The 15,104-nt window shown below is 40.1% G+C and overlaps 1 protein-coding gene and 1 long non-coding RNA gene across 4 annotated transcripts in view; one reads left to right on the top strand and one right to left on the bottom strand.

Annotated features, from left to right (window-relative positions):
* KBTBD12 (kelch repeat and BTB domain containing 12) overlaps positions 1–15,104 on the bottom strand; it is a 70,690-nt gene that overhangs the window by 29,357 nt on the left and 26,229 nt on the right. The gene's annotated exons all lie outside the window — the stretch shown is intronic.
* The window catches only part of LOC118526962 (uncharacterized), a 79,180-nt gene continuing 67,053 nt past the window's right edge, over positions 2,978–15,104 (top strand). The window contains exon 1 of the long non-coding RNA XR_013448684.1: positions 2,978–3,044. This is a non-coding gene — a long non-coding RNA (uncharacterized LOC118526962). The remainder of the gene's footprint in view (positions 3,045–15,104) is intronic.

The raw sequence follows: 15,104 nt of genomic DNA, 5'->3' as shown, positions 1-15,104 counted from the left end.
ACCCACTCTTGTGTTTCGCTGCTATAGATTCTTCCCCTTCTGTGGGTGCGCACATGCAAAGCCTGTCAGGGAGCTGGCTGAGGGCACCGGTGAGACAACCTCCTAGGACTCCCTGTCCGCAGCACCTGGCCTACAGTGGTATTGGCTCCCTGCTTCTGCCTGCTGGGCTGCCTTCAGGTGGCAGGCTTACTCTATTCTTCCCTGGGCTGGATCCAAAAGAGGAAGGGGATTGTGTAATTGCTTGGGCAAACTCCCAAAGTTACTTGCATTGCTAAAGAAGCTTTTGAAACAAGCTTTAGTAAATATGTTTACTGTCGTAGGCTCTCTTGTGACACAGAAAAAAAGCAGGTAGGCTTTTGGAAACAGATCCTGGTTCATACGCTTCTGTCCATTTCCTAATAGGGTCCATATAACCTCTCTAGGCCACAATTTTCTCATCTGTAAATGAAGGATAATAATCAATTTCATAAGTTGTGGCAAAGAGTAAGTTATTACACAACTGTAATGGGGGAGAAGGGCATTACTACTGGAATTTCTTTATTCTCATGTACTGCTTGTGAACAAAGTGGTTAGCACGTAGCAGGTACTCAGTCCAGTTAATTCTTTTTCCTGCATGTTCTAGAGCGTTGGGTGTTGGGTGTTGGAAGTAGCTGAAATCTCACATTTGTTTTCTCTGAATTTAACTATTTGCTAGATCTATAGTTGATGGTTACTGACTGTGTGGTCAAATCTCTCTTAAAAGTTTCTTCCAAGGTTGGGTAGAGACAATCAAAAGGTCAGAGGGCTGCCATTCAAGCAGGCCAAGCCCTCACCTCCTCCATCAGGTGGGGAGGAAGGCTCCCGGACGGGATTTAGAGGAATTCATCTGGTCCTGAACGTCTGAGAGAGGTAGGAGCTGTCAGGTGACGTCCCAAAGGCCGGACAAGGACTTTGCAGCCCCAGGCCTCCAGGAGTGAGGCTGGCCCACACATCTGAGTGGATGGGCTACTTTCTGACTCACATGTCAAATGCAATCTGTTCACTGCTGATATAATGCCTGTGACCATTTTGTTCTCACTGGAGTTGTCTGCTCTCTGAGTTTTTTTACTCTCATTTTAGAGTTCCCGATGTGGAGACCAAGACCCTAGAAGACATGATCTTGTCCCTTTCTTAGTCTAACACAGGCGTCTCGGGTGTTTTCAGAAAAAAAAGTCCTTGAGGACTGGGTTGAAAGCACGCTTATCTGCCATTTACAAAATTCCGGGTGACGCCAGCCCTGCTTATTTTGTGTGAACATGGGCTGGTAGTCCTCATTTATAATAAGGCCATTCTCTTCACTGGCTAACCCTTTACTGCCCTTTGCCAGTTTTTTCTCACCAGGCTAAGAAAACAGTCATCCGTCTGCATTGTGGTCGCTCTTCAAAACACAGTGCAATGAAAATCAAATAAAAGAGTTGAAAAGGAAGATCAAGTTCCATTTGTTAAAGCTTGATTTTGCTTGATTTTGGAGGGAAAATCAGGTGTTTGCAACGTCTTACATTTCCACTGGAATTAGAAATACATTTCCAAGTGGAATTGTAGGCAGCTGAATAGTTAAGTTCTGTCACTGAGCCCGTGGGTGCCAAATAAGCTGCAATTACAAAGTTGCTGCCCCACCTGATTCTGAATGGCCCTTGGGCTTTATGTCTTGACCTGATATTGGGGCATCAGTGGATTTCACTATGTGAGTCAAGTCTGGCCTCACCCTGTCAGTTCTTTCAAGCCCTGGGCCCGTCTTTCCCTCATTCCTTCCCTATTCCTCTTCACTAGCTTTTCCTGTGGGCCCCAGCCGGTCAGAAGGCTGAGCTGGTATGGGGAGAACAAGGGAAAGCCTGGGAACGGTGGGTAGGAGCATGCTTAGAGGATGGCCTAGAGATGTCGCAACAGGTCAGAGGTGACAGGGCACAGCCTCAGATGAATATCACCACCATCCAACTTGGTTCAGCACCCTCCGTATCTCATCTGTCACCCAATTCTGTTGGTTGCACCTCCTCAACTCTTCTCGGGTCTATCCCTTCCTTGAAAGATACACAAGCTTTCATGATCCAGACACTGTCTGGAGCTTCACATTTCCTCCAACACACCCTACCGCCTTATGCTCCAGGCACGCTGGGCTGCTGGCAGTTCCCCAAACAGGTTAAGGCCATTCAGCTCTTGGCCTTTGCTTAGGCTGGTCTCTGCCTAGAATGGTTTCTCCTCCTCCTCCTCCCCCACTTCATAAACTCCTACCTCTCTTTTAAGGCTCAGTTCAGTAGTCACCACTAAGAAATCTTTCATGTCTAGGGGCGCCTGGCTGGCTCAGTCCGTAGAGCATGCAACTCTTAACCTTGGGTTGTGAGTTAGAGCCCCACGTTGGGTGTAGAGATTACTTAAAAATAAAAAATCTTAAAAGAAGTCTTTTATGTCTCTCTATACAAAATTGGCCATTCCTTTCTTTGGGCTTCCACTGTCCTTTGAACAGAAATCAGATTCCTATAAAATATATTGCTCTTTATTTATGTTTGTCTATTAGATTAGATTGTAAGTCACTTGAGGGCAGAATAGTGTCTAATTCACATCTGCATCCTCAATACTTTTTATAGATAGTTAAGAAATAAAAATTTAACTAAATGCATAAATGGATCAGCTCCTCACCTTCATCCCAGGTATCTTTTTTTCTTATACTTTTTTTGTCAAAACAAAAGGCGATGACTGGTTTTCTAGAATGGGGAAGCCCTGGGTCCAGAGAGCTGAAAACTCACTTCCTGTCAGTTTATAAAGGTCATCTTCTTAAGGATATAGGAATCTCGGCCCAGGTATTGGGAGAAATTGTTGGTGTGAGTCTGTTTTTGGGCTCCTCTCTTCCCCCAGGTTAGCCTGCCTAAAGAATCAGTAACTTCTCTTAACCTGGGCTGGACTTAACCTGACAGGACACAGGTCAACACTCTGCAAATACTTCTCTAAAGTGGCCTTGTGAGAACTAGTCGTCAGATATATTCCACAGCTGAAAAATGTAGACACACAGGATATAAATCCTTGAAGGCGAGGTATGCATTATTATATTCTCTGAGCTGCTAAGTATAATGTCTTTTTTCTAAGGGATCTTAATAATATTTATTGACTAACTATTAATGTTTGGCATATTTATCTCATGTGTAAACAAAATGATTTGCAGAAAGCCATCATTTTGTGCTCATTTCCATATTTACCCAAGAACTAGTACAGAAAGAGAGTCATAAAAAAATGATTACATCTATGAATTAGGATAAACTAGTTGAAGATAACACATTCTACTCTTTTATGATGTTTTAAAACATATGTTATCTCTGCCTTAGTGAGTGGAAGATTCCAAATGTAATTAAACATTTTCTTAAGGATTCAGGAGTAACAATATGACCTGCTGTCATAATATGCCATACATATGTACAAGACTCTATACATCAGGCTTCATGAAAACAGACCTAAAATTTACTTTCTTGAACAAATCCTTGCTATTGGTGTGGCTGTTAGCAATTTATTTCTTTCCATAGCAAAAAGCATAGAATGTATAATACTTTAAACTTCTAGTTAATTTTATGCATATTTTGGATAGCCCCTTTGTGTTTGTACTAGGTATCAGAGAATAGCACGTTAAAGATTCTCTCTTTTTTTTTTTTTTGTCCTTAAGACACAGTCAACTGGGAAACCAAAGGCAAATATGAAACCACAAGTAATATAGCACTATAATTATACATGGATTGAATGAAGTAGAATTTCTAACTAATGGTCATAATGAAATGTGGGACTGCCAACTCTCCGTGAACTTTCAGGATACCAATGATAAAAATTACTATAGCTAGTTGCAATTTGGGAGCCATAGGCAAACTTTGGTCTCTTAGAGTACTTTTTCAGGGTTCCCTGTTGAGAGTGCCAGATAATCAAGGTTAAAATCCTTCATATGGGGGCGACTGGGTGGCTCAGTTGGTTAAGCGTCTGACTCTTGGTCGTGATGTCAGGGTCATGAGATGGAGCCCTGCATTGGGCTCTGTGCTCAGCAGGGTGTCTGTTTAAGATTCTCTCCCTCTCCCTCTGCCCCTCCTCTTGCTGGCTCTCCCTCTCTTTCTCTCTTTCAAATACATAAATAAATCTTTTAAAAAATCCTTCATATGATTAACTGGAAATACATTTCATGGATACCCACAACAAAAAGAAGACGAGCCATTCACTCCAGTTCAAAGCCACCTCAGCTGATGAATCTCTAAATCCAAGCCTTTTCTCAGAGAAAGTTGGCATGAAGAATACCTTGTCTGGCGTCTTTGGCCATTGTAAAAACATAGTGCTTTTTTTGGTCCAGCATGAACTTAAGAAATGTCTATCTAAGTCCAGAACACTTCTGGGATTTGAGCAGATCACACCCAACAGCCTGCTCTGATAACTTATGAATGCCAGGATACTTTTTTTTTTTTTAAGATTTTATTTATTTATTTGAGAGAGCGAGCGAGCATGAGAGAGAGAGCATGAGCAGCAGGGAGGGGCAGAGGGAGAGGGGGGAGCAGCCTCCCTGCTGAGCAGGGAGCCTGCTGTAGGGCTCCGTCCCAGGACCCTGGGATCATGACCTGAGCCAAAGGCAGACGCTTAACCAACTGAACCACCCAGGCGCCCAATGCCAGGATACTTTGACCGAATGAGCTTGCCCTCCTCCTAGGGTACCTGACTATACAGTGCTGCCCAGGGGAAGGGAGTTTGCCTTATTCATCTCTGCATCTCTTCTAAGAGCTGGCTTATGTGATACATGCTTAGTAAATATTCTGGATATGTGATCCCTCCACCTCTTCACTGTTCTCACCATTATTTGTATTTCTCAAAGTGTAGTCCTACAATTACTCACACCAGAACTGCCTGGATGCTTCCTATAATTCAGATTCCTAAGTCCCACTCCAGACCTCCTAGCTCAGAATTTGCCGAGGGCGAGGGCCAGGGAGATGCCATTTAATAAACAACTGAGGTAATTCGAGAAGTACTTATTTTAACTTTTAAAAAGGTGCTTAGAGTTTTATCCAAAGAAAGATAAAGGCAAGACCTTACCATAATAACACTTCTTTCATCTCATACAATCATTCACCTCTAAAGAGATCTTTGAAGTGCATTTACTCTAGTGACTGGAACCTTCAGGGTGACTTTCCCTGTGTCACCCGCAGTGGCTCTCCAGCTGTGAGGCAGACTGCAGTGTGACCGCTTCAGTAAGCCAGTGAGGCCCAGAGCAGTCTCCTGGAGAAAGTGACACCAGTGGTTTGGGACATCAGCTGTGTGGGAAGACTTCTCATTAGCTGGCTCCCCAGACAGGGAAAGGAAAAATCCTACTTTAAAAAATTACCCACAATACCTGTAAGTCTGATTATTTTTGTGGCTTTTTAGGGGGTGGAAGAACAGGACAGGCTACAGAGATGAGAGAAGTCAGTTCAATAAACCAATATTTACCAAGCTCCTATCACAGAAGCCAGACCCTGGGCGGGCTCTTGGAAGGCAGACACGAAAAGAGGCAAGGTCTCTTCCCCTAAGTGGTGAGGAGGGCAATGACTGACCCAGAGCAGCTGGTGCAGGGAACCAGTGCAATCAACCCTGACCCAGTGGTCACACAACCGCCAAGGGCATTTTTTGCCAGATGTGTAAGAGTTAGGGAAACAGAGGTGGAGGCATTAAAAGCAGAGGGAGGAGGGCGCCTGGGTGGCTCAGTTGGTTAAGTGACTGCCTTCGGCTCAGGTCATGATCCCAGGTCCTGGGATCGAGTCCCACATCGGGCTCCTGGCTCAGTGGGGAGCCTGCTTCTCCCTCTGACCCTCTCCTCTCTCATGCTGTTTCTCTCTCGCTCGCTCTCTAATAAATAAATAAATAAAAATCTAAAAAAAAAAAAAAAAAAAGCAGAGGGAGGAGAGTAAGCACAGGCACAGAATGGAGGTGTGTTCAGGAAATGACTGTCCATTCCCGTGGCTGGAATTCAGGTTTTGCGGGGTTGGGAGGGAAGAGGCTGGAGGAGATGAGGCTCCATAGGCAGGCTGGGGCCAGTTTGGGAAAGGTCTGAACATTTCCACAAATAGATGCTGGTGCTCACTTTCTATATTTGATTTTCCTGACCCACCAGGCTGAAGCAATGTCTGAATACAATTTGACTTTTTAATAACACTTGCCAGAAATCCGTATTTATGAGTATCCATTGTCATTCCAAAAGCAAGCATAATTAATTCAAAAGCATAACTAATAGTAGGAGATCTAAAATGCTTGCTAGTTTATTTCACAAAGGCTTTTATTTTTCAAAGAGAACCCCTGGTACCATATTTAAAATCATTTTTTTGGTAATACAGACACTCAACAAGAGCTCACGACTAGGGTTTAAAGAGTTGGAGGCCAGAAGGTTTGATATTTCTCCAAACTTTACTAATAGGAGTCTGCATTTAATTCATCTCCTGCATTATTACTCATAAAAATATGGTTTTAAACCTTGAAAACAAGGAGTTAACATTTTCTCACAGTAATAGGATATATTACCCTAAATTTTTTTAGGCTGCCTGTTTAAAGGACATTTTTTGGAAGATTAGGATATATTTGGGTTAAAGTAGCTTAACTATCTGTTATAATAAGCTTTCATAGTACACATGACAAAAGATTGTTCTTAAAAAATAAAGCATTTAGGGGTGCCTGGGTGGCTCAGTCATTGAGCGTCTGCCTTCGGCTCAGGTCATGATCCCGGGGTCCTGGGATGGAGCCCCGCATCGGGCTCCCTGCTCAGCAGAAGGCCTGCTTCTCCCTCTTCCACCCCCTCTGCTTGTGTTCCCTCTCTCGCTGTGTCTCTCTCTGTCAAATAAATAAATAAATCTTTAAAAATAAATAAAAATAAATATAAAGTATTTAAAAATGCATGGGTTTCGGGGCGCCTGGGTGGCTCAGTCGTTAAACATCTGCCTTTGGCTCAGGTCATGATCCCGGGGTCCTGGGATCGAGCCCTGCATTGGGCTCCCTGCTCAGCGGGAAGCCTACTTCTCCCTCTCCCATTTCCCCTGCTTGTGTTCCTGTTCTCGCTCTCTCTGTCAAATAAATAAATAAAATCTTAAAAAAAAAAAAAATGCATGGCTTTCAACAGCACCCTTTGGTCTCTTCCCAGAGAGTTTCAGTTGGTTCAGCCATTGAGCCCATGGCCCACTCCTTCCTGCATGTCCCAGTGAAAATGGCCGCACTCCTGAGAAAACAGCCAAAATGAAAATCAGCCAGTATTAAATACCTGGGTTTTCAATAGGGTGTCATTTACTCATAAGGCTTATATAGACTCTTTAAATTATTTTAAGCTCTCCAGGAAGTTATGCAACAGAAGAGCCAACTATAGTGTGCAAAACTGACAATAACACATGTAACTGAGTGAACAGCAGAGTCACTTAGGCAAACAATCTAGCCATATCTTTTCCTGTATTTTTATGTTAAGAAGGCAATTGATAGATTTCCAGGAAAAACTATCCAATATCTGACAAATAGGGCTCTTGGCTAGTTTGCCATAATCCCAGGAGCTGTTTTCAACTAAATTCAAGTTATTATTATCTGTGGCAAGACACTTTTCAAAGACATTTCCACAGAAACTTAGCACAGATGTGAACTGAAGCCAATATTCTAACATCTTGACAACTCATATCAAACCTCATATCAGCCATGGCCACGGTGTCCAGTAGTTCAAACGGAAAGAACACATTCTGGACAATATTTTCCAAGAGTCCCTCACATGAAAATGTGTACCTGCTCTACACAGAAAAGCAGGCTGTGTGAACATGCAGTATGTCGTTGGTGCATATTTACAATGGGAAGGAATGAAAAAAGTAGATCGGCTGAACATTTCCAAAGAGCTTTAGAAAAAGCAGTAGAACTGGACACACAGCCACTGGGGATCTTAAACTGAGGTTCTCCAGACACCCCCCACCCCCAGCCCGCCCCAGAAGCATTCACTCCATGGGGCATCCTTAGACTGAGGAGACCATCAGAACAAGATTCTACTATAATCACTGTCATGCTCTTCTTTGTGTAACTTTATTCTTTACCTTTTGATCATATTTTTTCTCTTTACTGGTTTACCAAGGGCTGATGACCATCCTAACTTTTTAATTTGCCTCTCCTAAACTATTGCCTGAGCAGCGAACTTGAAGTATGGTATGGAGATATGGCAAACTGAGGTCACCAACAATGACACAATACAGAAATGAAAACAATGTCCCTGCACTGAGAGGGGGATAACAATTTTCTCGAGATTGTTAAGAAAAAAGAACAACCCACAAAAAATACACACCGGCCCCAAATGGTGTCATTTAGACCAAGTTCTCACACCGGTGCTTATGACATAACCTAATTGCAGTTTCAACCTCCCCCAGAAATGTGGTCTTAACTGGTCAGTCAGGAATTTTTCAGTCCCTGCCCGTTAGTCTGCACCTGGGTCATCTGATTGTGTAGATGAGGCCATCTGCACAATCAGACACCTTGCTTTTCCCCCTAGAAAGCAGCCTTGCCTGGAACAATCCTCTCCTTTTGCTAATAACTTTCTTGTCCCTACCCTCTGTCTATTTTGTACAACTCCTCGGAGCACCTCTCCACTTGCTACATGGGGTGCTGCCTGATTCACCAATTAGATCTTTAGATTTACTTGGGTGAATTTTGTTATTAAACAGGATGTAATAGTGACTGTTTATTGTGTTTTCATTCCTAAGTCTCTCGATGCTGCTTCTTCCCCATTAGCCCAGGCCCTGCTACCTCCTTCTTTCCACTTCCCTCACTGTACAAATTTTGAGTTTCTATACCATATTTTCTTTCCTTACTTTGTGTGTTTCCCCCACCCTTTTATATCTTTCTTAGCTCAAATGGCATGTTTTGTAATTTTAATTTTTAAAAATTTTATTGTGGTAAGAACACTTAACATGAGCTCTATCCTCTTAACATATTTTAAAATGTACAACACAGTATTGTTGACTCTAGATACAATGTTGTACAGTAGCTCTCTATACTGTATCCTCTTGCTTAACTGAGACTTTATGCCCATCGATTAATAATCCCCATTTCCACCTCCCGCCCCGGCAACACCATTCCACTCTTTGATTCTGTGAATTTTACTATTTTAGATACCTCAGATAAGTGAAATCATGCAGTTTTTGTCTTTCTGTGACTGGCTTATTTCACTTAGCATAATATCCTCAAGGTTCATCCATATTTTTGCATATTACAAAATTTCCTTCTTTTTTTAAGGCTGAATAGTATTCCATTGCATGTACATGCTACATTTTATCCATTCATATGTCAATGAACACTTAGGTAGTTTCCACCCCTTGGCTATTGTGAATAGTGTTTCAATGAACATGGGAGTGCTAATATCTCTTTGAGATCCTAATTTCAAATATTTGGATAAATACCCAGGTTTGGATAAAATCCCAGAATAAATTCTGGGTTGCTGGATCATATGGTATTTCTATTTTTAATTTTTTGAGGAACCTCCATACTATTTTCCATAGTGACTACACTGTTTTGCATTCTTACTAACAGCATGCAAGGGTTCCATTACTTCACATCCTTGCCAACACTTATTCACATGCAAAAAATTGAAATTGAACCCTTATCTCACACCATACACAAAAGTCAACTCAATATGTATTAAAGACTTAAATATAAGACATGAAACTATAAAACTCTTAGAAGAATACTTAGGAGAAAAGCTTAGTGACATTGGTTTTACAATGGTTTCATGGATATGACACCAAAAGCACAAGCAACAAAAATAAAAATAAACAAATGGGACTACATCAAACTATAAGTTTCTGCACAACAAAGGAAATAATTAACAGGGTAAAAAGGCATCCTATGGAATGGGAGGAAATATTTGCAAACCGTATATCTGGTAAGGGGTTTGTAATTTTAATTTTTATACATATTGCCAATATTACTAGAAGTTCAGATAGCAATAAAACTACAAAAGTAACAGAAATCACATTATATTTTTACCCAAATCCAATGGGTCAAACTATAAAGCCAATTCTTAAATTCTCTTGCTAAGAGGGAAGAAAGAAAGCATAGATAATAGAAGTCAGATATATAATATATAATATAAAAGTTATTAAAGTCAGAGGGCAAAATTAGCTAATTTGATTTTTTAGCTCCTTTCCTTTCTCTGGCTCACCATCCAGCTTGCACATCAACTGTGTAGCGACCAAAATTCAGGTACTGGAAAGAAGCAGAGACCTCACTTGCTTCAGTCTCTAAAGAGTGAGAATTTCTTAAAAGACCCAGTTAGAACTTTAACTTCAAACATTCAACCATTCTGTTTCTCCACTTCTCTCTTTTTGAGAAGACCCTAAAGAACCTGTTAATTCAGGACTTATAGATGAGATGTATGATCTTGCCTAGAGCATGTGAGTTTCTGCTTTATCTCATTCTTCCAGTTATGAAAAAACATCACAGGACTTATATGCTTACATAGTGGTAAACCAGATTTCCTAAGTTAGTCCCTGTGGAGAGCATCTAGCTTATGATTTTTGGCAAGAGATAAGGAAATAGTGAAACCCTAAAGCCCTAATCTTGAAGGCAGAGAGTTGCAGGGCCAGCACCATCCAATATATAACTCAGCAGGGTTATTGACCCCCACCCTCAGCTGACTCAAGGTAAAGACAGAACCAGGTATATCCCTAAGGGCCTCTGCAAACCCCTGATGATGGCTACTGAAGCAGTCTTAGTTGAATGGCAGGATCAAAATCAGGAATCTTGTTGAAAGAAAGGTAGAAAGTAAGGCTCTGTTGTCAGATGACTGGTTCTGTTTCTGCTATGCCATTTAATAACTAAGTTTGAATAAGGTACTTACCCTGCGATCTTATTCTTTCCCTTTTTTCCCTTATAAAATTGTAAAACAAACGTATCATACAAAAAGAATTGTGTCTAACGACTGAGCCACCCAGGCGCCCCAAAAAGAATTGTGTCTAAAAAAATGAAGTACAGCAATCATTTTTCCATTTCTTGGTAACATGTAGTAGTAGGTCTTGGCAGGCTAATGATCCTAATGCAACTAGAAAAAAATGGGTAAATTGAAAAAAATCACATTTTTAAAGACGTTAGAGAGGTGTGGAAACAATAAGGACTGGATGAACTAAAATTCCAGAGAGGAAAAAGCCCTTTCTGGGCCATTTTCTGCACCTGGGATATTTGCTAATTCTAGACCAAGGCAAAGAACTGGATTGGACACAAACAGAGGGACTCTAGTGAGGGAAAGAGAAACCAGGGTTGGGGAGAGGAGGGTGAGTTGTGTGGGGCTGGTGTGACAGATTGAAAACTAGAGGATCTGCAAAGAGGAACTTCCCACACTTGGCCAATTTTTTTTACTTGAAAATGCTGAGTTAAAAAGGCAATCTGGGATTCTGGGCCAAATACTTTTAATGGTCAGAGGAACATCTCCCAGAGTTGCATGGTACGTGGAAGACCAAACCTGACTAAAGTGAGGAGCCCTGTGGCAAACGAGAGGTCTCCCTTTAAGATGTTGTCAGGTTTTGAAGCTGTTCAGGAAGGCTAAAGAGCAAAGCTAAAAAAATTCTGAAGGGAAGAACTGAATCCCCATAGTCTTTCAGGGGAGAGGACACAGAGATCCATGAAGTGCTCAGTCCAAAGCCTGGAAGAACCATGACCAGGGAACAGGGACAAACAACAGGTGAACTGAGTGTTGCTAAGGCTGTGACCCAGCCCTGGCCCAACTCAACCCCTGATTGGATGAGGTGATTAGTCCCTTGCTCTGTCTTACCAATGAAGGGCATAATCTTCTCTGGGGGAAGGACACTTTTTGGTGCCTTCCCATTGTTCAGCATACAATGAAAAATTACCAGACATGTGAGTAGGCAGGGAAATAGGGCCAATTAAAGGGAAAAAAACCATAATAGAAGAAGACTCATGAATTATCCAAATATTGGAATTAACAGACCAATAAAATAACTGATTAATAAGACAAAATAGAGGAAAAGATGGACAAAGGGGAATGAAAAAATTGGAGAAATTCATCAAAGAATTGGAATTCATGAAAAAGAAAAAGGTGGACATTCTGGAAACAAAAAAATCGTATCTGAAAATAAGAACGCATAGGATAGTTAACAGCAGTCTGAACACAATAGAAGAAGGGATAAGTGAATCTGAAGATAGCTCAATAAAAAATATTCAATCTGAAGTATAGGAAGAAAAAAGTATGAATGGAGAGTCCAGACAAGATCATAGCCCACATCTAAAGGTCTAACATATAGCTAATTAGAGTCTCACAAAGGGAAAGAAGGGAGAGAATAAAGTAGAAGCAATATTCAACAAGATAACAGCTGAAGACTTCCCCCAAACTGATGAAAACATCAATCTGTAAATTCCAAAAGCTCAGTGAACCCCAGATAGAATGAAAACAAAGACATCACACTTAGGCAGATCTCAGTGAAATTGCTGAAAACAAAGGTAAAGAGAAAGTCTTAAAGGAAATATTCCCCCCGGTCTACAGTGTGTCTTCATTTTCTTAACAGTGTCTTTCAGAGAGCAAAAGTTTTAAATTGTGATAAAGTCTAATATATCAATATTTTGTTTCTTAGATTAAGGTTTTGGTACCATATATAAGAACTCATTGCATATCTCAAGGTCATGAAGATTTTCTTCTTTATAACTCTGGAAGTTTTAAATTCTTGTGTTGTACTTTTTTTTTTTTTTTTTTTTGAGAGAGAGAGAGGGAGAAAGAGAGAGCATGTGCAAGTTGGGGGGGTGTTGCAGAGGGAAAGGGAGAGAGAGAGTATCTTATGCAGGCTCCATGCTCAGCCGGAGCCCAATGCAGGGCTCAATCTCATGTCCCTGAGATCATGCCTGAGCTGAAACCAAGAGTTGGACATTTAACAAACTGAGCCACCAAGATACTCCATTGCTTTACATTTATATATATGATCCATTTTCAGTTAATTTTTGTGTAAGGTATGAGGTTTAGGCTGAAGTTCTTTTTTTTCTCTTACATATGACCAATTTTCCCAATTATCTTGATTGTATAAGATTTTAATTTGTAGAGGTGACTGAGTGAGGTAATGGAGAGATCAGTGACATTGAAATAAGAATTTATTAGTTACAATTCCTAAGAGAAGTGGGCATTCCATGCCACAAGGGGCCACAGGGCAGAAGAACCAAGGTCAGTCAGGAGGCAGAAGGGGCAGAGGGAAAGCATGAAAACAAGCTTTCTTTACTATATGGCAGGAAGTTATTAGGTGGAGATAGCCCCTATTTGGCAGGAAGAGAAACACAGATGTCAGGAATTGTGGTTGGAGATTTGTTATATCATTTTCAAGCATCCACAAAACCCAGAAGGTGGAGAGATGTAAACTTTGGCAGTTAGTTTGGCCCTGCGATCAATGGATGCCAAATCTTCAATGACAGAATCTATAAAAGTTCATTAGAACACCAATGCTGTCTGCTGAAAGACTATCCTTTCTTCATTGAATTTCTTTTGCATCTTTGTCAAAAACCAACTGACCATACTTGTGCGGATCTATTTTGGGGGCTCTGTATTCTGTTCCATAGATGTATCTATCTACCTATCTTTGTGCAAATGCCACATTGCCTTATTTTAGCTTTATAGAAAACCTTACAACCAGATAGTGTGATTCTTCCAATTTTATTCTTTTTCAAAATTATTTTAGCTACTCTAGTTTCTTTGTCTTCCCATATAAATTTTAGATGAGATTGTCTATAGCTGCAAAAGAATTCCTGGCATTTTGATTGACATTGCATTAAGTTTATAGATCAATTTGGGGAGAATTGACATTTATACTTGCATATTCCAATCCTCCTTGATTCCATCAGCATTTTGTAATTTTAGCATATAGGTCCTATACATGTTTTGTTAGATTTATATATAAATATTTCATTTTCTTTGGAGCAATTGTAAATAGTTTTTTTCAAATTTTGTTTTTGTACTTTGCTAATGTATAGAAATAAGATTGACTTTTTTTATTCTTTGGCAACACTAAACTCATTAATTCTAAGAATTTAAGAAATAGATTCTTTGAGATTTTTTACACAGATGATTCTATGTAGATGTCATTTGAAATGGAATTTTATTTCTTCTTTTTCTTTGCCTAACTTTTATTTCTTTTTCTTTCCTTATTGCATTAAGACTCCGAGTATGATGTTGAATAGTAACAGTGGACATCCTTTCCTTATGCGTAAACTTAGGGGAAAAAGCATTCAATTTTTCCATTAAGAATAATGTTAACTGTAACTTTTTCATAGGTCCCCTTTAATAGGTTGAGAAGTTGAGGAAGTTCCCTTCTCTTCCTAGTTTGCTGAGAGTTTCTAATCATGAATGGGTGTTATATTTTTTCAAGTGATTTTTCTGCATCAATTGACATGATCATGTGGTTTCGTCTATAGGATTAATATAGTAGATTACATTGATTAATTTCTGAATATTGAACCAATCTTGCATTCCCAGGATAAAACTCACTTTTGGTCACGGTGTGTTATTCTTTTTATATATTGCTGGGTTGAACTTGCCAATATTTTCTTGAGGATTTTTGTGTCTATGTTCATGAGGGATATTGGTCTGTACTTTTCTTTTTCTGTACCATCTTTGGTTTCAGATCAGGCAATGCTGCCTCATAAAATGAGTTGTTGAGTGTTTCCTCTCCCTATATGTTCTGAAAGAGGTTGCAGAATTGGTGTTATTTCTTGCTTACGTGTTTGGTTAAATTTACCAGTGAAAACTTCTAAGTGTGGCAATTTATTTTTTGGAATGTTATAAACTAAGAATTCAATGCATTTAATAGTTTGGAGTTCCTGATTTCATCTTGAGTGGCTATGTAGTTTGTGGTTTTCAAGGAATTGGTCCATTTCATTTAAGTTGTTGAATATATGTGTCTAGAGTTTTTTGTAGCACTGCTCTGTTATCCTTTTAATGTCTGTGAAGACTGTAATGATATGCCCTTTCTCATTTCTGATACTGGTAGTTTGCACCTTATTTCTCTTTTTATTTGTCACTCTTGCTAGATGTTTATCAATTGTATTGATCTTTTCAAAGAAACAGCTCTGGTTTCATTGATTGTCTCTATATTTTATTTTATTTTTTT

This window comes from Halichoerus grypus, chromosome 1 (genome assembly GCF_964656455.1).
Source record: "Halichoerus grypus chromosome 1, mHalGry1.hap1.1, whole genome shotgun sequence".
In the NCBI taxonomy this organism is placed as follows: Eukaryota; Metazoa; Chordata; class Mammalia; order Carnivora; family Phocidae; genus Halichoerus; species Halichoerus grypus.
The sequence above is the reverse complement of the archived record's forward strand: the minus strand, read 5'-3'. Positions and strand labels throughout refer to the sequence as shown.